Source organism: Stenella coeruleoalba (genome assembly GCF_951394435.1).
Source record: "Stenella coeruleoalba genome assembly, chromosome: 15".
Lineage (NCBI taxonomy): Eukaryota > Metazoa > Chordata > Mammalia > Artiodactyla > Delphinidae > Stenella > Stenella coeruleoalba.
This window is the reverse complement of record NC_137161.1, coordinates 59,508,173-59,534,427: the sequence shown is the minus strand read 5'-3', so window position 1 is coordinate 59,534,427 and position 26,255 is coordinate 59,508,173. Positions and strand designations below refer to the sequence as shown.

General features: G+C 48.3%; 1 protein-coding gene across 1 annotated transcript in view; it reads right to left on the bottom strand.

Moving 5' to 3' along the window:
• The window catches only part of SNX29 (sorting nexin 29), a 551,607-nt gene that overhangs the window by 32,292 nt on the left and 493,060 nt on the right, over positions 1-26,255 (bottom strand). The window lies entirely within an intron of this gene.

Below are 26,255 nucleotides of genomic sequence, written 5' to 3'. Positions count from 1 at the left end.
ACGGCCCTCACCCTCCAGCCTCACTCCTCACTCCTCTCTCCCTCCGCCCTCTTTGGCTGCCTGACTCCCGTCATCCTCCCCATTCAGCAAACACCTCCCTGACCCCAGACCAGCCGAGGCTCCCATGTCATGTCTTAGGGCACCGCATGTGGGTCCTGTGCGGCACCTACAGGTGTAACTGACCCCTTTAACCCTTCCCTGGGTAAGGGGGTCATGCCTTGCTCTAAGGGCGCCAGTGCCAAGGGGCCACCCTCATAACACCCATCCCCAGTGGTGTAAAGCACAAGTCAGACAGACCCCGCCACCGACTGTGCCTCCTGGCCCCCAACTGAGCCTCCAGGCCGACCCAAAGCTCCCTGACCACAGACGGTTGTGTCTTCCCTACGCCCAGCATGGTGCCTGGGGCCTGGGAGGGGCAGAGGGGGCTCAACATGTAGCTTTAAATAAAGGAATTAATCTCAAGGCGGGGGGACTGCAAGTCTCCTTTTCACCCCTGCACCCTTGATATGGCCACACTGATATCTGACAAAATAGACTTTAAATCAAAGGTTACAAAGAGAAGGACATTATAGATTAACAAAAGGCTCAATACAGCAAGAAGAAATAATTATAAAGGAAACAAATTATAAACATTTTCCCCCCAACAGACCATCAAAAATATGAAGCCAAAATGGACAGGATCAAAGGGAGAAATAGACAGCTCTACAGTTACAGGAGGAGACTTCAATACCCCGCCTCCCAACAGTGGACAAGAACCACCAGAGGGAAGATAAGTAAGGAAACAGAAGACATAATATGAGAAGCCAACTGGAGATAACAGACGCACACAGAACACTCACCCAACCACCACACGCACATGCTTCTCAAGGCCACAAGGGACATTATCCAGGATAAACCATATGTTAAGCCCCAAACCAAGTCTAAACAGATTTTTAAAAGATGGATTTCATACAAAGTATCTTCTTCGACCACAAGAGGATGAAGTTAGAAATCAATAACAGAAGGAAAACTGGAAAATTCACAAATTGTTGTGGAAATTAAACACACTCTTAAACAACAATTGGATCAAAGAAGAAATCACAAGGGAAATTAGAAAATAATTCAAGAGGAGTGAAAACAAAATCCCAATATACCAAAACCTATGGGATGCAGTGAAAGCAGTGCTAAGGGGGAAATTTATAGCTATAAATGCTTATGTTAAAAAGACGTAAAATCAGAACTCTAATTTTATGACTTCAGGAACTGGAAACAGAGCAAACTAAACTCAAAGTTAGCAGGAGGAAGAAAATAAGGATGAGAGCAGAGAAAAACAAAATAGAGAACAGAAAAGCAGTAGAGAAAATTAATGAAACCAAAAGTTGGTTCTTTGTAAAGATCAACAAAATTGACAAACGTTTAGCTAGACGGACTACGAAAAAAAAGATAAAAGACTCAAATTACTGAAATCAGAGATGAAAATATGGACATTATTACTGATTCTACAGAAATAAAAAGGATTATAAGAGTGCTGTGACATACTGTATGCCAACAAATTGGACAACCTAGGTGACATTCTTAGGACAACCTACGACAAATTCTTAGAAACAAAAAACCTACCAAGACTGAATGCATGAAAGAAATAAGAAATCCAAATAGATGTATGACTAGTAACGAGAATAAATCAGTAATTAAACATTTCCTGACAAAGGAAAGGACTGGACCTGATAGCCTCACTGGTGAATTCTGCCAAACATTTAAAGAACGAATGCCAATACTTTTCAAGCTTTTCCAAAAAATGGAAGAGGAGGGAACACTTCCTAACTCATCTATGAGGCCAGCATTGCCCTGGCACAAAGCCAGACAAAGACACTACAGACTCAAATCCCTGAAGAATATTGATGCAAAAACCTTCAACAAAAGACTAGCAAACCAAATTCAGCAGCATAGTAAAAGGATTACATACCATGACCAAGTAAGATTTATTCTTGGAATGCAAGGATAGCTCAACATACAAAAACTGATCAATGTAACACACCACACTAACAGTATGAAGGAGAAAAAAAGATCATCTCAATTGACGCAGAGAAAGTATTTGACAAAATTCGACACTCTTTCACAATAAAAACACCCTTGCACCCTTAACTTCTGGAGCACAACCCTGGGCCTGACTGTGCAGCAAGGACTTTAAATGCATGAGTCTCACTCAGTCCTCCTAGCAACCCCAAGAGGGAGGAACTACAATTGTGCCCATTCTGTAAAGGTGATAACTGAGGCCCAGTGACGTTAAGTGACTCACCCAGATTCACACAGCTATCAAACAACAGAAGACTTGGTCCATGCTTTGACATCATGTCCATGCTCCTGATAAGAACAATCACAGCAGCAGCAGCAGCAGCAGTGGAGATGGCAAAAGCATGTATCACGCTTACCGAGGGCCAGGCACTGTTCCAGGCGCTGTTCCAGGTGCAATCCTCACTACAAGCCAGCAAGCCGGGTGCTACTGTTAACTCCATTTTACAGACAAGGAATCTGAGACCCGGAGACGTGAAGTAACTTGATCAAGGTCTGATGGCTAGTTGGGGGCAGGGTCCAGGCTGGAACCCAGACCTGGCTCCCAGGCCCATGCTCTTGGTCACTGTCCTATACTGTCTGCTGAGGTGGGAACCAACCTCCCTCTTTAACTTGCACTCTGAATTATAAGGTCATCCTTCCCAGGATTAACCACACCTGAGATCACTGCTGGGAACTGTGTAGCGCAGAGGTCGTCAAGCTTTTGTGAAGGGCCAGATAGTAAATATTTTAGGCTGTGAGAGTCACACAGTCTCTGAACCGCTCACCTCTGCCATTGCAGTGTGAAAGCAGCCACAGACTGTTCATAACAGATGGGCGTGGCTGCGTTCCAATAAAACTCGATCTATGAAAACAAGCAGCAAGGGGGACCTGGCCCTGGGGTTTTGTCTGTGGACCCCTAGTTTAAGCAATAATGGGGCCAATTTTGAACCATCCACTCTCCTTTATTTGGAAGCCACAGGCCAGAGAAGGGCCACAGTCTGGGCTCAGAGAACACAAGAAAACAGCCAGACCTTTGTTTTCTGAATGTACAGATTCTGGAGGAAACAGGCTCCTCGGTCTGTTTCCAAGTAGCTCTTTCCAAAAAGCCCCTGCTGGCAGAGGCCCTCATCACTAGCTCCCACTGGGAGCCGAACGCTGCTCTCTCAAGACACACCGTCTACAGGAGGGCAAAGTCCTGCTCGAGGCTGCAGGCCCTAGAGCCAGCGAAGTGGTATTATATCAGCCCATGAGCCAGACAGAAATAGTCCCGGGGGTGGAGCCAGGTGGGGGCGGGCTGGGAAGGTGACTGTGTATCTGGTATCGGGCAGCGAGGTGCCGCCGTCCGTGTGCACTGGGAGGCAATGTCGCCCCCTCCTTGGGGCTGCAGGGCCTCCATGTTTAAATAGGTCCACATGGCAAGCCAGCTACTCATCAAAACTCTGTGGAGCTATTTGGGACCAGGGGCTTTCTCCTTGCCCCCCCCCCCCCTTTTTCCTAATCATTCCTACTTCTCTGGGGGCCAGCAGAGTGTGTGCACTTGGTAACTGTGCTAGTAGAGTGGGAAGAGCAGGCCTGGGCTGTGGAGCCTCACAGAATGGCTATGAAAGCCCAGTTCTGCCGCTTCCTGGCGGTGTGAGCTTGGGCAGGTTGCTTAACTTCTGTGAGCCTCAGCTTCCTCATCTGAGAATGGTGAGGATAATATCTAACAGCTGCTGATTACTGGGCCCCCCACCACGGGCAAGGGGCAGTCCACACACAGGTGGCGTGTTATCGCCTTGATGCTCAGGGTTCTTCTCTGAGGAACTAGCTGTTGGTGACCTTCCCCACTTCCTGGATTTCTGAGCCTGATCTACAGCCCTTGCCACACCTACCCTCTGGGATTCATGCAGCTCCGAAATTCTTCAACTTGAATATAAATGAGTTAGTTTATCACCCTTCCCCCGGAAGCTCTGGGCATCCCACCGAGGACATCTTGCTGAATTCCCTGGCACGAGGCCCTGGAAGGGTTAAGAGCTTGAGCTTCGGAATCTCGGCTTTGCTGTTCACCAGCTGTTTGACCCACAGCAAGTGACCACATCTCTGGGCTTAATTTTCCTGCCCCTATGGAAAGGATGGTAAGTGAAGATAATTCGAGTAGTAGCTCTCTCAAGGGCTGTAGGGAGAAATAAATGGGATCTCCCACGAACCCATCAATCCCAGGGTCTGACAGAGAATAAGGAATGGCACTGATTAATAAACACCTGCAGGACAAATGAGCCACTTAATGGAGTATCCTGGGAGAACGGCCCTGGTCCACGCAGTGCGCACATAAACATTCCATCCAGGCCCCAATAAGGGACCCGCCTCTTCAGAAGACAAAGGCTAGAAAGGAAGTTGAGTCTCCACAGATGAGAGACTTTGAGTTTCAGCAGACAAGCCCCAGGACCCCTTCCAACATCAGCTCCCCTTTTCTAACACTCTTGACGTTTGCTGCCCCGAGACTACAGGGTCTGCCTCCCCGACCCTGCCTGAGTGTCAGGGGACACCTGTCCCTGGGAGCCCTGAGGCAGTTCTCAGGGACAGTCTAACACCCTGAGCTGTGCCCTGGGGGCTAAGGAACCAGGTGTCTAGTTCCCGGTTGATGCTCACGCCTCCCCCTCCCTCCGGCCGTGTGTTCTCAACGACGAAACCTTATTTTAAAATCTAGGACTGTGGACTTATTTTTCACAACAGCCTTCAGCACCCAAACCTGCTGAAAGACCTTTGCCCCTGCTGACGTGAGCAACAGGAATTCCTGTGGCTTCGGGATGTGACAAGTCAGAGCTGGAGGCCTGGAGTCCAGGGCCTCTGCAGCTGAGCTGTGGTGTGACCTTGCCTGAGCCCCTTCCCTCCCGTCCCCCACCTCTCTCACCGTCTCTGTTCCTCATCTGCAACAAGACGGCACCGGATCCTACCTTTGTGACCCAGGGCAAAGGGACACGAGGGTTCCTGTAGCGTGGTAAGAGACCTTTCAGCCTAGACTGCCCTCCTCCAAACACAGAGAGATTCCCTCACACCTCCACCCCAGGGGCTGGGAGGAAACGACCTGGGAAATCTACTCTACAGTCCCAATCAAACCCATGCAACCCCCAAATCCACTAACCCATCCTGGTGAACATGTTACACTCAGAATGCCCTACCAACACAGCTGGAAGCGTGTCTAAAGAGAGACGATGCCTGCTGGTAGCGGTAAGGCACACTTCCCACTCCACGAGGAGTGATAAGCTGGGGCCATGCAGAAGATTCCTGTGCAGAAGTCTGATCTCGTGACTCAGTGGGCGTGGAAGGCTGGCCCAGAGCTGTCACAAGCTTCTTACACAAAAATTTACCACAGTAGTTGGCTGTGGCTTTGCAACAGACCTACCGAACGAACATATGTTTGTCCACATATGTTTCTCTTCCTTCAGGAAACCACCCTCCCTCCTTCTGTAACCATCATGCTCAGTCCATGAGTCAAGGTGGCTGAATGCCCCTCCCCTTTGGCCCGGATTCAGCTAATCAAGGCACTGCATTCCCTGGGCCACAGTGACTGGCTTGGAGACGAGCCAATGACCCAAAGCTCAGCCAATCAGAATCTTCCCTGGGACTTCAGCAGAAGCCAGTGAATAGGATACTTATTCTTCAGGGCCTGCATCTGTAGGGTCCATAAGAGCCTGTAGCTGCCAGGGGCCATCTTCCATCTGATAGCGAAAACCTGCTTGAAAATGGAGCCAACACAGTGTCCTGTTGACATTATATGAAATTTTGGATCCAGCCTTTGAAGCCACCACTATCCCTGGGCTTTATAGTTACGTGAACTAAAAAGTACTTCTTTTCAGCTGAGGATAATTCAAAGTAGGTTTCTTAAATTTTACAAACCAGAGTCCCTCATGACATATATCATGATTCTGGGGCCTTCAGAGACTCAGATATTTAGCATTTTGAATGCCTATCATGGGTCCAGATAACCTGACGGGAGGCCTTTACCTCATTTTTCCACTTAGCTAATAATTTATTTTTGTAAAAAGCAGTGAGAATATAGTGTTTCCATGCATGAATGACCTTCGAGTCAGAGGCCAGGGATCAAAACCTGCCTCGGACCAAAGTCCATGCTCCTAATACTTTGCCTTCGAGCAGCACAAGCTGAGGAGTTAGACCCAAGTTCAATGCCAGCTCTGAAACCTGCCAGCTGCGTCATCTTGGGCAAGTCCTTCAATCACTCTAGGCCTCAACTTCCTCATCTACAGACTGGGAATAAGGATGGGTCCCACCTCTCTTAGAACTGCAGATGAAGTGAGGTCCTGCCTGTAAAATGTGTAACACAAGGCCTGACACACGGAAGGAGCACCGGGTGACGTGGCTGAATCTGAAATGGTGGCTCCTTTCAGGGATCAATCGGCCTGGGAAGAGACAATATTGCAGAATTTGAGCTAACTGGTGATTAGGTCTATCTCTGCTATACTAATTTGAAAAAAAAAAAAAAGAAAGAAAAAGAAAACAGAGAGAGGCAGTGTCCCACACAGGAACCCTTCTGGATTTATCAGATAAGTCTCCTTAAATGGACGTCTCGTCTGGGGAGGTCCCCACTGTGGGGAATCAATGGAAAGTAGCTTTTGGTTCATTACAATAAACATTCACTGAGCACTGGCCATTGCCCAGCCCTGTGCTCCACAGCAGAGATAAAAGGTGAGGGGGGTTCCTGCCCTCTGGATGGTTACACTGGAGCGGGTGAGAGACACACGTCCACGTGGCAGGTCAGCACGAGGCGCTAGTGGCCTCGACGGAGGGAAGCACACGAGGTGATGGGAATCAGGAGAGGGCCCCGCCACCCCTGCCTGATGGTGGTGGTAACAGGGTATCAGGACAGCTAAAGGAAGACTTGACAGGGCCAGATGGAGACGTGGCCAAGGTATGAACTCGGGAGAGAGACCGGGCCGTGGAGAGAGGTTTGGCAGTCCCTGCTAGGGCAGGGTGGTTAAAAACCACATGACAGAGCGGTTACGACCTGGGACCCTGGAGTCACACACATCTGAGTCCGAGATGCTGTCCCCATTACTATGGATGGATCCTTTGGCAAGTTCATTAGCCTCTCTGAGCCTCAGTTTATTCTTCTGTAAAATGGGCCTAAACATGGTATCTGCCCTCAGAGGGAGTATTACAAAAATTAAGCAAGATAATTCAAGCAGACAGAGAGAATTCTGGCAGACAGAAAGTGCTTGATAAATGCTGACTAACATAATTCCTAGTAACATTCCCCAGCACTGAGCATTCACTCCCTGACACAATACATGTTTACATAGCATACTCTTCTTTGCATGCACAACTATTCCATGATATTTGGTGCAGAAAATGTAAAAGAAGGCGTCCAGATCTGGGGAAGATAGAGTAATCTCACCCCACCCTGGGCCTCCCACCAAACGTGGCTATAAAACCTGGAGAGAATGCGCGAGGCAGCTATTCCAGGAGCCTGAAAAGTCATAGTAGCAGGTGGACTGAGGAAGGTGACCAGAATTTGATGAACCATTAAACCTCAAGTGAGTTCACCATTGTTCACGTCTGGAATCCTTCAGCCTGGACTCAAGGGAGCCGGACACCTGAGAGTGGGGAGGGTGTGGACAGAGAGCGCTCTGGGCGAGCCCTCTGGTTCTACTCAAGAGGCAGCAAAGGGGGTTCCTAATGGTCAGAAAGAGTAGGGGACACCCGTGTTTCTTTTCTTGTTTTTTTATTTTTGGCCATGTTGGGTCTTGGTTGCTGCATGCAGGCTTTCTGTAGTTGCGGCGAGTGGGGGCTACTCTTCATTGCGGTGCACGGGCTTCTCACTGCGGTGGCTTCTCTTGTTGTGGAGCACGGGCTCTAGGTGAGCAGGCTTCAGTAGTTGCGGTGCTCGGGCTCAGTAGTTGTGGCTTGCAGGCTCTAGAGCGCAGGCTCAATAGTTGTGGCACACAGGCTTAGTTGCTCCACAGCATGGGGATCTTCCCGGACCAGGGATTGAACCCGTGTCCCCTGCACTGGCAGGCGGATTCTTAATCACTGTGCCACTAGGGAAGTCCCCTGTGTTTCTTTTCTCTCCTTCCTCTATGCTCTCATGCCTCAGTCTGGGCCTGAAGCACCTAGAACTCTGAGGAAGGGTGAGGTAAGATGAATAACAGTTCCCTAAAGATGTCCTGTATTAATCCCTGTTACTTTATATGATGAAAGGGTCTTTGCAGTTTAAGGCTTTGAGATGAGGAGATGATCCTGGATTATCTGGGTGGGCCCAGTGTGATTACAAGGTTCTCATAAGGAGACTGGAGGTCAGAGTCACAGAGCAGCTGATGGCAGCAGAGGCTGAGTGATGCAAGGAAGGTGCCACAGCACGGGCAGCTTCTAGAAGCTGGAAAGTGCAAGCAAACAGATTCTGCCCTAGAACCTCCAGAAGAAACCAGCCCTGCTGACGTCTTGACTTCAGTCCTGTGTGACCTCTAGAACTCGAAGGCAATACACTTGAGCTGTCTTAAGTCACTAAGTTAGCGGTAGGTTTGTTACAGTGGACATAGGAAACTAATATGGGGGAAATATTCTTCAAATGAAAGAGCTGTGGTCCCACAAGGGCAGGACAAACCCTCAGTGCTTTTTATCTCTCTGTCCTCCTGCACTTGGCCCTGGACACGGATACAGTCATGGGAGGTATGTGAACCTTAACCCAATCCTCACACCTTATCCAAAAGTTAACTTGAAATGAATCGCAGACCTAAATATAAAATTATAAAACTTTTAGCAGAAAGCCTAGGAGAAAACCTTTGTGACCTTGGTTTAGGCAAAGAGTTCTTAGACGTGACACCAAAAGCGTAACTTGCAATAGAAAAAATTAAGAAACAATTTCAGCAAAATTTAGAAGCTTTGTAAAGCAAAAAACACTTTTGAAAATGAGAAGACAAGCTACGGACAGGGAGAAAATGTTTGCAAATTACCTACTGACAAAGAACTTGTATACAGAATATATAAAGAACCATCAAAACGCAACATATCCAAAATATATAAAGAGCTCATACAACTCAATATCAAAAAAAACCTTATTAAAACATGGGCAGAAGACCTGAATAGGCATTTTTCCAAGGAAGACATACAGATGGCCAAGAGGCTCATGGAAAGATGCTCAACATCACTACTCATTAGGGAAATGCAAATCAGAACCACAATGAGACATCACCCCACAACTGTCAGAATGGCTATTGTCAAAAAACCCCACAAATAACAAATGTTGGTGAGGATGTGGAAAAAGGGAACCCTCGTTCACTGTTGGTGGGAATGTAAATCAGTACAGCCACTGTGGAAAACAGTATGGAGGTTCCTCAAAAAATTAAAAATAGAACTACCACATGACCCAGCAATTCTACTTCTTGGTGTATATCAAGAGGACAAAAACACTAATTCGAAAAGATATATGCACCTCAGTGTTCACAGCAGCATTATTTACAATAGCCAAGATATGGAAGCAACCTAAGTGTCCATCAACAGATGAATGGATAAGGAAGTTGTGGCATATACATACAATGGAATACTACTCAGCCAGAACAAAGAATGAAAATTTGCCATTTGTAACAACATGTATGAACCTGGAGGATATTATACTAAGTGAAATAAGTCAGACAAAGACAAATACTGTATGTTTTCACTTACATGTGGAATGTAAAAAATAAAGCAAACAAATGAACATAACAAAACAGAAACCAATTCACAGATATAGAGAACTAGTGGTTACCAGTGGGGAGAGGGGTGGGGGGAGGGGCCAGATACAGGAAGGGGATTGAGAGGTACAAACGACTAGGTCTAAAATAAATCAGAGAGGGATTTCCCTGGTGGTGCAGTGGTTAAGACTCTGCGCTCCCAATGCAGGGGGCCCAGGTTCGATTCCTGGTCAGGGAACCAGATCCCACATGCATGCCACAATTAAGGAGCCCACGTGCCGCAACTAAGGAGACCGCCTGCTGCAACTAAGACCTGGCGCAACCAAATAAATAAATAAATATAAAATAAATAAGATATAAGGATGCAATGTACAATGCAGGGAATATAACCAATATTTTATAACAACTTTAACTGGAGCATAATCTATAAAAATAGCAAATCACTATGTTGTACGCCTGAAACTAATAAAACATTACAGCATGTAAATTATATAAATCAAATATACTTAAGAAAAACTCAACAGTAAAACAACAAACAACCCAATTTTTAAAAATGGGCACAAGACTTGAATAGATACGTCCCCAAAGAGGACACAGCAAAGAAACATATGCACATGAAGAGATACTCCATATCATTAGTCACTAGGGACATGCCAATGAAGACCATGACAAGATACCACAATGGATCCTTTCAAGTGGCTAAAATAAAAGCTGTGACAACACCAAACACTGACGAGGGTGCAGAGCATCTGACACTCTCACACACTGATTGTGCGAATGCACAATGGCACAGCTACTCGGAGACACAGTTGGGCGGTTTTTACATTTACCATATAACACAGGCACCCCACTCTTAGGTATTACCCTAGAGAAATGAAAACTTAAGTTCACATAAAAAGCTACACACGAATGTTTATATTTGCTCCATTCAAAGTTGTTGACAACTGGAAAGAACACAAGTGTCTTTTGTGAACAGATAAACTATGGAATATCCACATGATGGAACACCACTCAGCAATAAAAAGGGTCAGACAACTGATATACCTGCCAACCTGGGTGAATCTCAAAGGAGCTGTGCCAAGTGAGAGAATCCAGTCTCAAGAGCTTAGATACTATGTGATTCCATTTAGATGACATTCTCGGAAAGACAAAACTAGTGATAAGAACAGAGCAGCGGTGGCCAGGGCTTAGGGATGGGGGAGTGTGTGACCATAAAGGGACAGCAGAAGACAGCTTTTGGGGGGTGATGGGACTGTTCTTTATCCTGATTGTGATGGTGGCTACTCAAATCTATATATGTGTTAAAATTCATAGAACTGAATACAAAAAAAAATTCCATTTTACTATATGCAGATTTTTTTTTTTTTTTGGCTGTGCCACGCAGCTTGCAGAATCTTAGTTCCCTGACCAAGGACTGAACCCGGGTCCCGGCAGTGAAAGCGCCAAGTCCTAACCACTGGACCACCAGGGAATTCCCTGTATGCTGATTTTAAAAAGAAGTTTTTTAAAAAAAGTCAAGGCCAGCAGGACTCTGGTCAATATATGAAAGATACTAACTTGGCCCTTGCCCAGAATGCAGTGGATGACCCCTCTCTGAGCCCCATTGTTGATTTATGGGCTCTTGGGGCTCTAATCACTGGTCTCCCTTCCATCTTCTTACTAGTTGAAATATTATTTGTCGTAGAACTTTACAGCTGTGTTTCCCCCACACCCTTTCACCTTCTACCTAGAACAAGTTATTCATCTGTGGTAGTTGAACAAATGGCCCCCATTATTTACCCTCCTGTGTCTTGTCCTTTGCCCATGACTCTGCAGAGCTCTCCTGCTCTGACTCTGGTCTCTGCTGTGGACGTGTCTTGCCCGACATGGGATGTTAGCCAACGTGACACAGTCAGAGCTTGGAAGGTGCTGCAGTGTTTGGGTTTTCCCTGTTCTCACTGTCTGCCGTACATTCTCAGGCTGGGCCGCTGGTCCCAGCTGCCCCATTATTCCCAGTCAAGGCCATCCTGGACCAGCTGACAGCCAGCTGATCCCCCCAGACATGGAAGCAAATGTAGCCAAGATCAGCTGAGCCTCCTGGCCCATCACCTAATACGTGAGCAATACGTTATTATTATGGTACGCCACCAAGGTGTCAAGGTTGTTTATTACACAGTATTAACGTGGCAGTAGGTAACTGATATATCACCCAATTAAGTAACCATTCTCAGTTACCACTCAGAGATATCATTTGAAAAGTGCAAGGGGAAATGCAGAAAGCTGTGAAATTGTCTGACCCGCTGAGAAGAAAGCTGTTACCGAGGTTGATTATAATGTAGTGGAATAGAATAATTCTGTCTACAACGAGCAATCAACTTCTCGTGTGTTGTGGTCTCACCCCCTGACATTAGAAAACTTTTATTATTATTATTTTTTACTAACACCAAATCGGATGGAGGTTATGGTGCCAAAGATAACATAATCGGCTTCCCTTGCTCCAAACTGAATTTTCAGATGCTCCAATGTCTAAGAATAAAAGACCTGAAGTAGGGCAAGCGATTGTAATAATCTCGAGGCTGCCAACTCAAATCATTTTGAGACTGAAGTGAGAGCCTGAACAAGGAAGTAAGTGAAACGTGACTGCAGCTGAAACAGCTCCCCTTGGAGAAGCTCCTAGTAGGTGATACTTCATGTAATCCTCGTAGCAAGGCAGCAAGTTCTGTGCTCCTGGTCCTGTTTTACAGATGGGGACACTGAGGCACACAGAGGCCAAGGGCACAGGCCACTAGGTAGTGCAGTTGACATTGAGCCCAGATCTGTCTGACTCCAAGTCTTGCTCTTTTTAAATATAAAAAACGTATATCTGTGTATAACTGAATCACTTTGCTGTACAGCAGAAATTGACACACATTGTAAATCAACTATACTTCAATTTAAATAAAAAAATACTGCTCTTTCAGTTAGATACCAAGCTGCTGCTTAAATTCTGTAAGAAATTAATAACAGAGCTCTGGCTCATCTGTTATCATGCTACCTATCCATCATACTGAACATTACGGGGGTGAACAGAAGGTCTGCTACTTCAGAGGAACCTGGCACTTTGCTGCCTGCTCACTGGGCTCGGCAGTTTAGGGCTTGGCCATGGGGCTGCCATCTTTACACTACCATGGTCACAGAGCCTCAGCCTCCCACATCAACTTGACTGATATTTGGGGAGAAAGGGACCACGGCTGGGAGAGTCACAGAGAAATCTATACTGTCTCCCACACATCCTCAACGAGTGTGCTTGCTGTGTGTTCCTCTGGCCATCAGGCCGTAGCTCCAAGGTCTGCCCTGATTCTAAGGAGCCAGAAATGAGCTGTGTATCCTGCTAACAACAAAAGCAATCATTTTACTCCCGCAGCCGCAGCTAACCCATTAAGTGCTTGCTACGTGCCTGGTGTAAGCGCTTCAGCACTGTCTTGTCAACGCTCTGAATCAGCCTTCTGAGGGAGGGCCTATTCTCAGTCCCATTTTACAGATGGGGAAGTCAAGGCACAAAGCCCTTAAAGGGTCTGATCCGAGATTACCGAGCTAGTAAATAGCATGGCCTCGAGTGGAACCCAGGCCTGCGTGACTGCATCTCTTTCTCTTAACGATGATGCCGTTAGCTTGTACCTTTAATGTGGAAGTCATAAAACACGCCGCATCCCAGACCCTGACAGAATGGCTTGCTTCCTGTCACATTAGTAATTTCTCAACCTGCCTTCCCAGAACAAGCTAGTGAGGAGAACATCCACAACTCTGTCACATTAAGTTCTCATGTGTGAAAAAGAAAAATAAAAACAAGGGATCACAGTCAGCCCGTGACCCGCTTTATCTTCTGAGTGATGCTTGCTAAGCAAGCCAGCAGATGACGTGTTCAAAGGAGAGTGTTCCCAGGGCCCAAGCAGGACTTCGGTTCTCCTTTCTGGTCCAGTAAAAACAGCCACTATTAGATTCATGAAGAACAAGAAGGGACCTAGGCTTGTGAGCAAACCGGTTCAGAATGGGGAGGGGGGTGGAAAGTGTATGAGGAACAGGTATCTAAGGCGGCTCTTCTCAACCGGGTCAGAGCCCTCATGAGGTCCTGAACCGCCTCAGCCCCATTTCCCTTCCTTTCTGCAACATTTACTTCGGGAGTTAATCCCAAAGAGGCAGAGAAGGGTAGGACCTTAGACAAGCAGCGGCCCTACAACAGCTGTGCACAGTAAGAGGCCACGGTGGGGATAGGTTTAAACCAGTGGCCGTAGCCCATGCCAGAGACCCTCCAGAGGAGAGGCAGGTGGCCAAAGACAAGTGTGACAAAGCCAGGCTTCCTTTCCTAGGGGCGTGGAGGACCCACAATTAGAATCCTGAACTTGGAAACAGGCCATCAGAAGATACTTAGGAATGCTGTATCATGTGCTTCATTTTGACGTAATGGCGACACAGAGTGGAGGCGGCCAAACCATACAAACGCAGCTTACGCTCCCCAATGCACCGCCTCCAGCTGTGAGACTACGGCAGGTCACGCCGCTGTCAGAGGCTCAAGTCTCCTCCTCTGAATAAAAGGGACCAACCTCAACCAATAATAACACCAACCTCAGAGGGTAGATGTGGGGACTTAATGAAAGAACAGCTCCTTGCCCATTTCCTGATGTATCCTTCTTATCTCTTTCTTGGCAATGGAACCACAAGGGTTTGCAGCTGGTTCTACAAGATCCAATGATATACCAGCTTCTTGGGCTGGATCAGGGTTTCTCAACCTTGGCACGACTGACATTTGGGTCAGGTGGCTTTCTGTGGTGGGAGGCTGTCCTGTGCACTGTGGGATGTTGAGCGGCATCCCTGGCCTCCACCCACAGCTGTGATAACCAAAAATGTCTCCATTCATTGCCAACTGTCCCTGGGGTTGGGGAAGAAGGTAATAATGCCACTATAAAGTCAGAGGCACAAGGAGACCCAACAGGGGTTAGCAGGGCAGGAGCAGTGAGTGAGAAAAATGAGCGACACGAACAAACTAATAAGAAAATGTCCCACAACAGCTGCTCTGCACAAAACCCCTTCAGGTAAATTGCCCTCAAGAACAGAATTTGTTCCTTGAACTTAACAGGTGAGATTACCAGACTTCCTTTTCAACCCTGACAACCTGTGCCCAATTTCCTGGAATAGACACAACTGTCCTCCAAGGACCCACGTTCCTCTTACTAAGACGAAAACCACATAATTACTGGCTGCGTTCTTTTTACAGGTAAACAAGCACGGCCTATGGTTACACAAAGATGACAAGAAACAAAAGAACCACCCTAGAGAAGACGTGGGAGACTCAGGCGGGCGCTTTGCCTGGAGGAGCTGAACATCTGGCTGGCCAAGGGCCCCTCTCTGGGAACACGGTACCTTCCATACAGAGCGAGAGGGCAGGACTGATGGGCTGCATGCACTTGGATGCTGAGCTGACGTCTACCACCCGTGGCCTGTGCTGGTGGACCCGTCACTCCTCAGGCCTTGGTCAGAACCTCAGTCCTGAGTGCCTGGGGTCAGAGCTACCCTGGCAGATATCTTGTCATCACTGTCCTCTGGAACTGAGTGGATCACTGCCTGCTTCTGCCCTGCATTTCTTCAGGTGTGAGACAGATTCATCCAACGCAGGCCCTTTGGGCTCTAGAAGGCGTGTGATATCCAGTGGGCCACGTGCAGCCCACAGCTGTTGTGTTTGGCTCACAGACAAACTAGTTGCCAACTAATCTAAAAGTCAGATTTTATATCAAGATGTGGGCTTCTGCCATCTCTTGGAAAATCCACAGATCGGCAAGCTGCAGTCTCACGTGATGATAATCAACTAGGCTGAGTAGTGGTCAACTCTTAGACGCGGTCTCTGAGCTCCACTCCACACCCCTCTCTATCGTCCCAGCTCACTGGCTTTATTCACTTACATGACCTGCCTGGACCCTACAGCCATCTGAGTTTGCCATGGTCCTCCAGTCAAGAGGGAGACATTTGGGGTACTTGTCTGCTCTGTTGACCCTGGATGCTGGGAAGGTGCCAAACCCAGATAAGCAAGATGCTAAAAGATCACAGAAATAAGTCAGAAGGCAGCCTCCCACCGGGGCATATGTGTCCCATTTAGGGTGCCAGTCCTGGTGGTGAGGTGCCTCCTTTCCCAATAATCACCTGACTAATCATGCAGGTAAGAGGTGGAAGCTAAGAGACAATGACAAAGGCTGAAATGGAAAAAAAGACTTGTACAATTTATCCAAGTCTGTTCATGCTCCCCCTCTGAGCTGGGGGTGAGACATCAGTGCTTTGCCCCCATAGAACGCAAACAAAGCACCAACACGTCAGAAAAGGAGTCAAAGAGTCTGTAATCCCAGCTGACCTCTATCTGATGTGAGTTATTCCAGGACCCCTAAAGTGTCATGGTTCCTGAAAGGGGAGGCCAGGTACCAGCCCCGAAGCCACCAGAGCTGACTCCCCAGGAGGAAGCTTTGACCTGTGCAAAGTGCTCCACACCAGACTAAACTGCCCCATCCTGCGAGACAAGGCCAGCGGTCCTTCAGGACCTCGGACAGCTGCCAGGTCCCGAACGGGTCCCTGCAGAGCGAGGCCTGCCCGTGGAAGGCACACATTTCTAAGCAGGGCCGTGGAGCTGACCCGCCCCCCACCAGGAGGCCCGACAGGCAGCTGGGGGCTCTAGCAGGCGCCTCCCCCTGCCGCCCTCGATGACTTGTTCTCGGTGGCAGGGATGCCACCACAGTTGCGCTGCGCCACCCGCTCCGTGCTCCTCAGCCAGCTTGGCGGCGAGGAAGGAGGACAGCTTGCTATTCTTACTGCTCTGGGACTAGGTGTTAATTTGGCAGCTCCTTCACACAGAGGAAGCCTTCTTTGGGAAACGCTCTCTCCCCTCACAACCCTGACCCAGCTTTCTCCAAGTTTCCGCCTCCCCTCCCCTCTGCTGTGCTGGCTCCTGGCCTACTCTGTCCCAGCTTCCACCCTGTCACCTCCTCCTGTTTCTCTGGGCGCCCTTTCCCACCTGTGACACCCATTCCCCAGTTCATATTAGGGAACTGTCTCCCAAGGAGTGTTTCCAAAATCCTGAAGGACGTGACTCTTTGGGAATGGAAAGCAAAAGTCAGAATTCCTGGGTGTTTTCTCGGAAATTCCCCAACTCATACGTTATTCTTAAAAATAGTCCCAACATTCTTCATACTATTTATTCATTATTGTGGAACTCTAACATGATCTGCTTAATAAATAAGAAATATTAAGTTCAGTGGTATTTCACAAAGAATCGTAGCCTAGAGCAAGTATTCAAATGCTGGGAAATGCTAGCGAACACTATTGGGTCACGTTCGGATAATAATGCAACATGCGAATCTCCTGTGTCGAAATTGCCGGTTTAAGGACTTTTTGTGCTTCCAAAACGTATTTCTTGGAATGCCACTCACAGCGGTATACTATGTACATAAACTTATTAGTATTTATTTTATTTGCAAGAATGATTCATTGTTTGCAGCAGACAGAGCCATGAACACACTACTTATGACATGGCATCAGCTAAAGCAAAGACTAAGTCGGTAGATCATGACCGTTCCTCTCCTACGAGCTCCTGTCCCGGTTCCTGGAACCGTCGACCTTTGCCTTCAACTCCATGCGTGGCACTTCCTGCTCTCGCTTTTACCTCATCGGCGTGGATTCCTTCAAACCAGGGACTGTTACACTTTAATTTTCACAGGAGAATGACAATACTTTTTCCTGATTTCCTGACTGATCTTTCTTGAGACCCGGAAAAACTCATGTTTCCTGAGAAACGGAGTCAGGAATTCACGCCTGATGCCAAGCCACAGGCTGCAATGCTAGGAGACGCTCAGCTCTCTCTCCTGCCTTCGGGACCCCCCAGAGAGTGGTTTCTAAATCCCACGCCTCATGCTCACCTCGCTGCTCCCAAACCAGTTTCCCCTCCGTCCCCTTTGCCCAGATATTTAGCCTCAAAATCTTGGCATCGTCTGGCTCAGGCCCTCCCACCCTTTCTCTCGACGCTTACGAAAGCACCCTGCCCCATCTCCCCACCACTCTCACTCCCCCCCCTCCCAGCTGCCAGTGGGATGCTCCTAAGGCATGGACCTGAGCTCAGAGACCTGCGAGGGCTCCCTTCCCAGAGACCAAGATGGTATTGGTTTCCAAGACCTTCCACCCCCAGCTCCCAGCCCTGCTTTCCAGGGCGTCCTGGCCACAAGGGCAGCGCGTGCTCTCCGCCAGTGGAGAAGAGGGCCCCCCGAGCTTTGCAGCTGTTCTGCATATCTGGACAGAACATCTCCCCCTTCATGCGTAACAAAATGGTGAGTATCAAATTGGCATGAGAGGGTAGGGGTCAGTGATATCTGTCAAAATTTAAACATGTACCTGTCCCCCGAGCCAGAACCGCTTCTAAAAATAAACTCTACAGACCTACCTGCCAAACTGTACATCCAGTACATCTATTTGAAACATCCCTGGCAATACTGTTTGAGGGAGAAAAATCTGGAAACCTCCTAAGTGTTCAGATGGAGCGATGGTGAAATAAATTATGAAACAGCCACTGCAGTGAGTACTCTGTAGCTTTCAAAGGGAATGAGCCAGCTTTATTAAATTAAAAAGGCAAACTACAGAGGGCTGGGTAGAGCCTGGCTTTGGCTTACATAAGTATTGACGATTTCTGCAAAGTTACATAAGAAACTTGACAGCGATCACAGGGGTGGGGGGCACGATGCATAGCAGAGTGGGGTGTGATGTTTACTTCTCCTCCTTATATCTTTCTGTTGCGTTTCAGGTTTTTTTTTTTAATACCATGATTTTATCACTTCCTCCAAAACGTCTGCTCCCCAGACTCTCCTTTTCCCGTGCTCCCTTTCTGCTGGTAGAAAATAGTTACGCACATGCAGAGCTTACTATATGCGAGGCGCTGTTCTACGAGCTTGACATGCATGCGCTCGTGGAACCCTCTCGGCAGCCCCAGGAAGGGATGCTGGCAACATCTCCACTGTACAGAGGAAGACTCTGAGGCACGGGAGGGCTTAAGTTAGTTGCTCGAGGCCACACAGCTAGTCCATAGCAGAGCTGGGCTACGAACAGGGCAGTATGACACCTGTCTAGGCACTCTGCAAATTCCTAGTGAATGAAAACAGGAATGAGGGAAAGAAATGCTGCCATGGAATGATAACATGACCCACACACCTGCTGACCCTGAGGGCTGGGGCGCTGTCTTAGTCTTATGTGTAATAACACCCCCACCAACCTCCCCACTACCCCAGGGGCCTCCATGGAGCAGCTGCTCAGGAGACATTTGTTGACTTGAATACAGGGCCGTCCGTATGGAATAACTTGGTGCACCTCTATATCTGCCTGGTCCGTCAGGACCCCGGGTGTGTCATAACTCTCTTCTCTCACTCCCGACAACCAGTCCTAAATATGTCCAGGGTCCAATCACCCTGGCCAAGCCACCGCCCTCCTCCTGCTGGGCCCTACAAAAGCCTCCCCACCCGGCCCCGCCGATTCCATTCTCTACCCCACATCCAGAGTGAGGTTTTAAAAACACAAACCAGGTTATGCCACATTTCTGCTCCAAACCCTTCAGTCTGGAGTAAATCCCAAAGTCATTGTTACAGCCTCCGAGGCCCTATGTGATGCGGCCCTGGTGATGTTTCCAGCCTCATTCCCCTGTTCTCTCTGTTCTGGCCAAACTGGCCTTACCTGACACACCAAGCTTGCTCCTGCTTCAGGGCCTTTGCACTTACTGTTCCCTCTATCTGAACACCCTTCCCCCAGAAATTCACAAGGTCTTCTCTCAGAGACGTCTTTCCTGACCATTTGGTGGAAACACTGCCCATGCGACTGTGACTCTCTAGCCTCTAACTACGCATTACTTTTCTTCAAAGACCTTGTTTAGCAGTGTATTATACGTTTACTTTCCGTTTCCCCGACTCCATAAAGGTGGTTTATCCTCTCTTTTCTGTTTTGTTCTCTGTTACATCCCCAGTGCTTGCTGAGACCTTAGTAAGGTGCTCACTAAACACTGACTGGATGAAAGAGGTGTTTGCTGAACACAAGCCCCTTTGACAGAGGCTTTCCGTGCATCCGCTCAGCAGCGTTTCTGCCCTGGAGATGCTCCAGGCTCCCCCACTTTCTCTGGGACTCGTAAAAGCTGCACGATCGTCCTCTTCCCCTCCTCTTTGTAGGGCTGACCTCTCCCCACTTCACCACCAAACAGAAAAGAAATGGCAGGAGTAGACCATAATTACTGTGACCGGTGGGATGCACAGGGGCTAGGGAGGCCATCTCCGTATCAGAGAAGCGTAGCTGTCGCCCTGGTCATTTTCAGAAAGAGTGATTCATTCTGATCGCTGTGGGTGGGAGCACTGAGGGCGTGGAAGACCAGTACCCTGGGGACCGCACTTTCTCTGCATCCCTTAACACGGCCCCTGAAATAGCCAGGCCGGCAGATGGAGGTGATTAAGTGCCATTTTACATATCATCTCTCCAGGCGACAAGGTGGCAGGTCTCCCTGGGGAGGGGCCTCCAGGTAACGAGCTTCTGAGGAGTGGGCATCCTCCTGCAGGGGAGGCCTGGCCCCTAGTGGGGAGCACTGCCATGTAGGCCCGGCTGAGCTCTTGGGCTCCCAGAAAGGCCAGAGCCTAGCTGTCGCACCCAGTTTCCCTGGGGCAGGCCCTGAGTCGCTCCATCTAGATGAGAGATCCCCACAGGGGAAGGAGGAAGGGAAAAACTGACTTTCAGAATAATTCATGTTATAAATCAGCATTTCATGAGCACCTACTATGTGCCCTGTATCTCAGGGAAGCACAGTGGACTCTTGCCCTGGCCTGCCATTTACTCTCACAAGGACCTTAGGCAACCCACTTAAATTTCCTGGCACTCCAGTTTTTCACCTGTAGACACGGATGGATGGATGGATAGATGGATGGATGGATGGATGGATGGATGGATGGATGGATGGACGGACGGATGGACGGATGGATGGATGAAGAGACAGATGGAGAAATGTCTGTAGGGTTTTTGTGGGGCTTCTCTCCTGGTCTTTCTCACGAGTTTCGTTATCAATGGCCACTGACACGGAGAAGCTGCTGTATCCTGCTCTCACACAGAATCCTCACCTAACATCCCAGCAGAACAGTGATGTCAAATACTTATCTTCCCATTTTACACATAAGGAAACTAAGACCCAGAAAGGCTGGATCCTTGCCCGAGATCACCCTCCTCCTTCGTGGCAGAGGTAGTGTGGAACAGCGCTGACTCCCAAATTCCCACGCATTCCATTTGGACACCAGGGGTCTCAGGCTCATTTGCCTTCGAGGGCCAGGAAGCTGAGGTACGTCAGCGAAGCAGGTCCAGGGGCGACATGAGAGGGAGCGGCGGGTGAGGCGCCAGCTGGGGCGCACTCCTCCCATCAACAGTCACTCACATTGGTGTTTTATTTTAAAGCACAGCCCACACCTAACCAGTCTGCCAGTCTGGCCACACAACTGAGATTTTCTGAACAGGATCTGCACCCCTTTCTGGCCGCCGTAGACCATTCTGGAACCTGGAGGTGTGGATCAGCCACAAAAGCAACGTGGGTCTAGGGTCCTAGGAAGGAACCACGTGACTCCTGTGAGCGCCCCTGGCAAAGCAGCGTGTCCGCCGGGGTCCACGTGATCCTGGTGTTGCCCAGGCTGAAGCGTCTCAACCCCACGCCAAAGCCCCGCTCGCTGGGAGAACATGGCAGCTCCTATTTCAGCACAAATATATTTAACAGCTTTGAGAGTAAATATGGCAGCAGATGGGGGTGGGGAGTGGGGAAAACATCGACTGTGTTTTCTGCTGAGAATCCGGTGGAGAATTTGTGCTGTGACCTACATTACTCTGGCTTCCACCCCCGGAACTTTTCCTCTCCCCTCACGGAATGGCAGAGCACGATGCATTTCTCAAGGATGAATGACTCTGCAGAAATACGTTTTAATAACGTGCTAAATGACAGCACCACAAATCACTTAAGTCTTCACCGATCTGCAGTCCAGTTCCGCAGAATGAATTCTTGGAATCCTGGTCTCCCTTCGATAATGCACCTTCAAAGGAGCACCTGACATTTCCCTAAGTAACTGCTTACATCTGCCATGTGTCACATCTTGGGGTTCTCGCCTTTCCCTCCAACACGCCAGGAGGATGAAAACAACACGGGGCCCCCAGAGGAAGAGGGCATTAGGGGGTGGTGTCTGCTCACTAGTTTGGAGGCAGGTTCTGGTCCCCACGTGGGCCAGACATACACAGGGTTCAAAATGGGAAAGAAATGGCCCACTTCCTACTGTCCTACTTTCTAATTCAGACTGCTGCTGGCATTAGCAAGGAAGGCAATGGGCGGCAGAGAGATCTGGAGAAAAAAATTGAACCTGCTGATTCTTCAACTCTCAGATTTGTGCAGATGGCAGAATCCTTGGAAGTCATGCTGCCCCTTGCAGAACACAGTGAAATACTGACACAGTGAAAAGGAAAGACGAAATGGAGACGTGTGTGTCAAAGCAGGTGCCATGGAATACCGGATTCCAGGCTGCCTGAGCCTGAAGGTTTTAAGGGTTTTGGTGAAGAAAAACGAGCAAATTCTACCCACTAGGTTTAATCCCCTGTACACCTTCCGTCTCCCGCCCCATATGGGAAAGGCACCACCTTGAGTGACGCTCAGCAGCGGATGAGCTTGTTGAACACACTTTGGAGCACGGAGTGTGAGCAGTGCATCATGGGTGCCTCACAGTCAAAGCCTATATTGCTGAGCAGCAGGTAAGAGCCAGCACCACAAACTCAAGTGTCTCCGGGGGCCAGGCAGGTAATGCGAGTGACTATGGGAGAGAAACAGCCAAACGCTAACAGCGAATGGCAGGCAAGGCTCGGCTCAGCGCGCAGGAGGCAGCAGAGTGGCGGGCTCAGTGCGGAGAGGGCAGCACAGTCTGACTGTAGCCAAGTGTGGTCCAGTGGGAATGCAGGTGGGTATGTGCCTGCTCTGGCCGCCATAACAAAATACCACGGACCGGGCGGCTTCAGCAGCAGACAGTTATTTCTCACAGTTCTGGAGGCTGGGAAGTCCGTGATCAAGGTGCCGGCAGACTCAGTTCTGGGTGAAGGCTCTCCTCCTGGCCTGCAGAGGGCTGCTTTTTCACTGTGACCTCATGTGGCAGAGGAGAGAACTCTGGTGTCTCTTCCTCTTCTTCTAAGGACACTAATCCCATCATGGGGACCCACCCTTATAACCTCATCTAACCCTAATCACCTCCCAAAGGCCCCATCTCCAAATGCCACCACACTGGGGATTAGGACTTCAACATATGAATTTGGGGGGGGGGGCACAAACATTCAGTCCATAATAGGGTGTGACCAATTCTGAGTTTTCCAGAGAAGGCTGATATATGATTTTTTAAAAAAATATGATACCTTCTAATTTTTTGATGTTGGCAACACTTTAATTAAGAAAAAGTAATAGGGCTTCCCTGGTGGCGCAGTGGTTAAGAGTCCGCCTGCAAATGCAGGGGACATGGGTTCGTGCCCCGGTCCGGGAAGATCCCACATGCCATGGAGCGGCTAGGCCCGTGAGCCATGGCCGCTGAGCCTGTGCGCCTGGAGCCTGTGTTCCACAACGGGAGAGGCCACAACAGTGAGGGGCCCGCGTACCGCAAAAAAAAAAAAAAAAAAAAAAAAAAAAAGAAAAAGCAATAATATGGACCTAGAGATTACGCTACGAAGTGAAGTAAGTCAGACAGCAAAAGACAAATATCATATGATATCACTTGCATGCAGAATCTAAAAAAATGATACAAATGAACTTATTTACAAAACAGGAACAGACTCACAGACATAGAAAACAAACTTATGGTTACCAAAGGGGAAAGGTGAAGTGTGGGATAAGTTAGGAGTCCATGATTAACAGATACATACTACTATATATAAAATAGATATTAAAAAAAGAAAAACAACAACAACAAATAACAAAACCCCACCGGAATAGTCAAATAAAAGAGGTTGGAGGGTCAAGCTCCATCCACAGGCTGCGGGTTTGTCACCCATGTCCTCAAGCCATGGGTTCTGGCACCAAACAGCCCGGGCCCCCCATGTGCTGGTAGGTAACCATGGGGTCACAAGGTAACCTCTCTGGCCTCATTTTCCTTGTCAGTATTAGGTGGAACCTTATGAAATTGCCCTTTCATTGGCAACTTTGTAAGGCTCCATGTAATAAAATGAAGATATGGTGTCCACCTAATTAACAGGCTCTCAGGAAGACTGGATGAGGTGAAACCTACAGCCAGAGCTTATAGTAAATGCTCAGTAAGCGAGGGGAGGAAGCCGGGCAAGGCCATCCTTAGTCAACAAGTCCACTCATGTTCAGTAGCTGAAAGGGATCCTTAGGGCCCTGAATCAGCATTTGAAAGACCTGAGGAAATCTGTCAAGATTAGAATAATCACACTTTGGGGAGTTTATTTCCTTAGTTGAGAGAGATGTTTTTTTAAGTAGGAATCTCTCAGGGTGAGATTCTGAGCTGTGACACCAGACCTGCTGTTTTCTGGGGCTGCACAGACAGGAAGGTATCACGTGGAGGCTCACCAGCATGGACAAACTGGGCTGCAGCTCACCTTCCAGCACCCCCAAATGACACAATCTGCAAGCTCCAACCTGAAATCCCATCTCACTCAAAAAAGACAAAGGAGGAGAGGGCAGCTAACTGTGGAACTGCAAGGAAAGCCGAAGGGCAAGCTGTTTAACTTCAACCGGGGTCGAGACCCATGTTGAGTCCAGAGTCTCGTGTCAATATTGTGTCTCTTGCCACAATCTCCTACCAAAATGCTTTGTACTTTTTAAAGCCCATGAAATTGAACCTCACATTCTCTCTGCTAATTAGGCACAACGCTTTCTCCCTCAGCTCTCATCAATGGCAACCAGAGTGGCTGGGACTTCACAGCACGCCGAGGCACTTGAGTTAAAGTGCAATTGTCACAATTCGGCGGGCTGATGTTTGGTACACTCTCCACCAGAGCTGCCTGGACCACCTGCCCTGGCAGTAGGGGCACCAGCTCTCCCGTACGAGGCAGCCTCTTCTTCTCACACGTGAGGTGGGCAACCTTTCTTAGTACTGGGGTCTCAGGACTACCACTCGGATTCAATTTTCATCAGGAAATTTGGCCAAAACACACCTGACTCAGTGACAGGTTGATTTCCAACACTCATCACAGGCCAGGGGGCTGCCTTTAAAAGATGAAGGGGACCTCCTCTCATGAACTATAGCGGCATTTTCAAAACAGCAAGATCAAGGCCCTAGCATCACAAATAACTGAGAAAAAGAAAAATTCAGCTTTCCATATGGTATATTTTGTTTGGGGGGGAAAAAAGGCATCTTTTTATCACAGATAGCACAGTACAATTATACCTTCTCATAAAGGTCCTGAAACAATTAGAAAGACATAAGCGAGTGGCTTCACTGCAATTTCAAAGCCCTAAGCAGGTAAGAGGGGCAGCCCTGCCGATGTCTGTCCGGTTGCAAGTTCAACTTGGAAATTCTGGAAAGCGTGATGCCAAAGGCACACCGTTCCCCCCACAGAGAGACGCAGAAATGAGCCCCGGCTTGAGTCATAGCATCACCGTTAGGACGAAACAGATCCCCAAACCCTCAGCACACCATTTAAAAGAGCTCTGGGGAAAGGAGACTCTTGCTTCATCCCAGCAAATCAGTGTTTTTCAAGTGACAAGTCCCAACCCACTTTCAGAGGCCCACAGGTTAGCTATATGGATTCTTACATCGATCATTCCCACCATGATGGTAACGTTTTAGAAATAATATACAGTTGACCCTTGGACAACATGGGTATGAGTTACACAGGTCCACTTACACACAGATACTTTTCAATAAATATATTGGAAAAAATTTTGGAGATTTGCAACAATTTGAAAAAAACTCGCAGATAAACTGCATAGCCTAAAAATATTGAAAAAATTAAGCAAAAGCTAGGTATGTCACGAATGCATCAAATACAATGTAGAGATACAAGTAACATACAAACTATATGTTAACTGACTGCTTATGTCATTGGTAAGGTCAGCAGTAGGCTATAAGTATTTAAGTTTTGAGGGAGTCAAAAGTTATACACAGATTTTCAACTACATGGGGGGTTGGCACCTCTAACCCCTGTATTGTTCAAGGGTCGAGTGTAATTATATTCCCTGGCATCTGAAGACTTTATAAAAACTAAGGATGCTTCATCATTTGGGTTCCCTGAATCCAAGGGTATAAATGTCGCGGTGTGATGAGAGACTTATGAGAACAGAGGGAACTGATCAGTGATAACGTAGTGACACCAGTGAGGCCCACCTGCCCCCAAGGTGAGGCCCAAACACGTTTCCCAGCGATGTGACCCAAGGAAAGTCATGGCGGGGGAGGTGTGGTCAGCAGGCGGACCACCGGCGCGGTACATGGCATGTGGCGAGGTCAGGAGAAGCTGCTGCACACTGTCGTGAGCAAAGATTTGGTTTCAGAAAAAGTAGCATTCGCTCTGTTAACTGCTGATTCTGAATTGCAA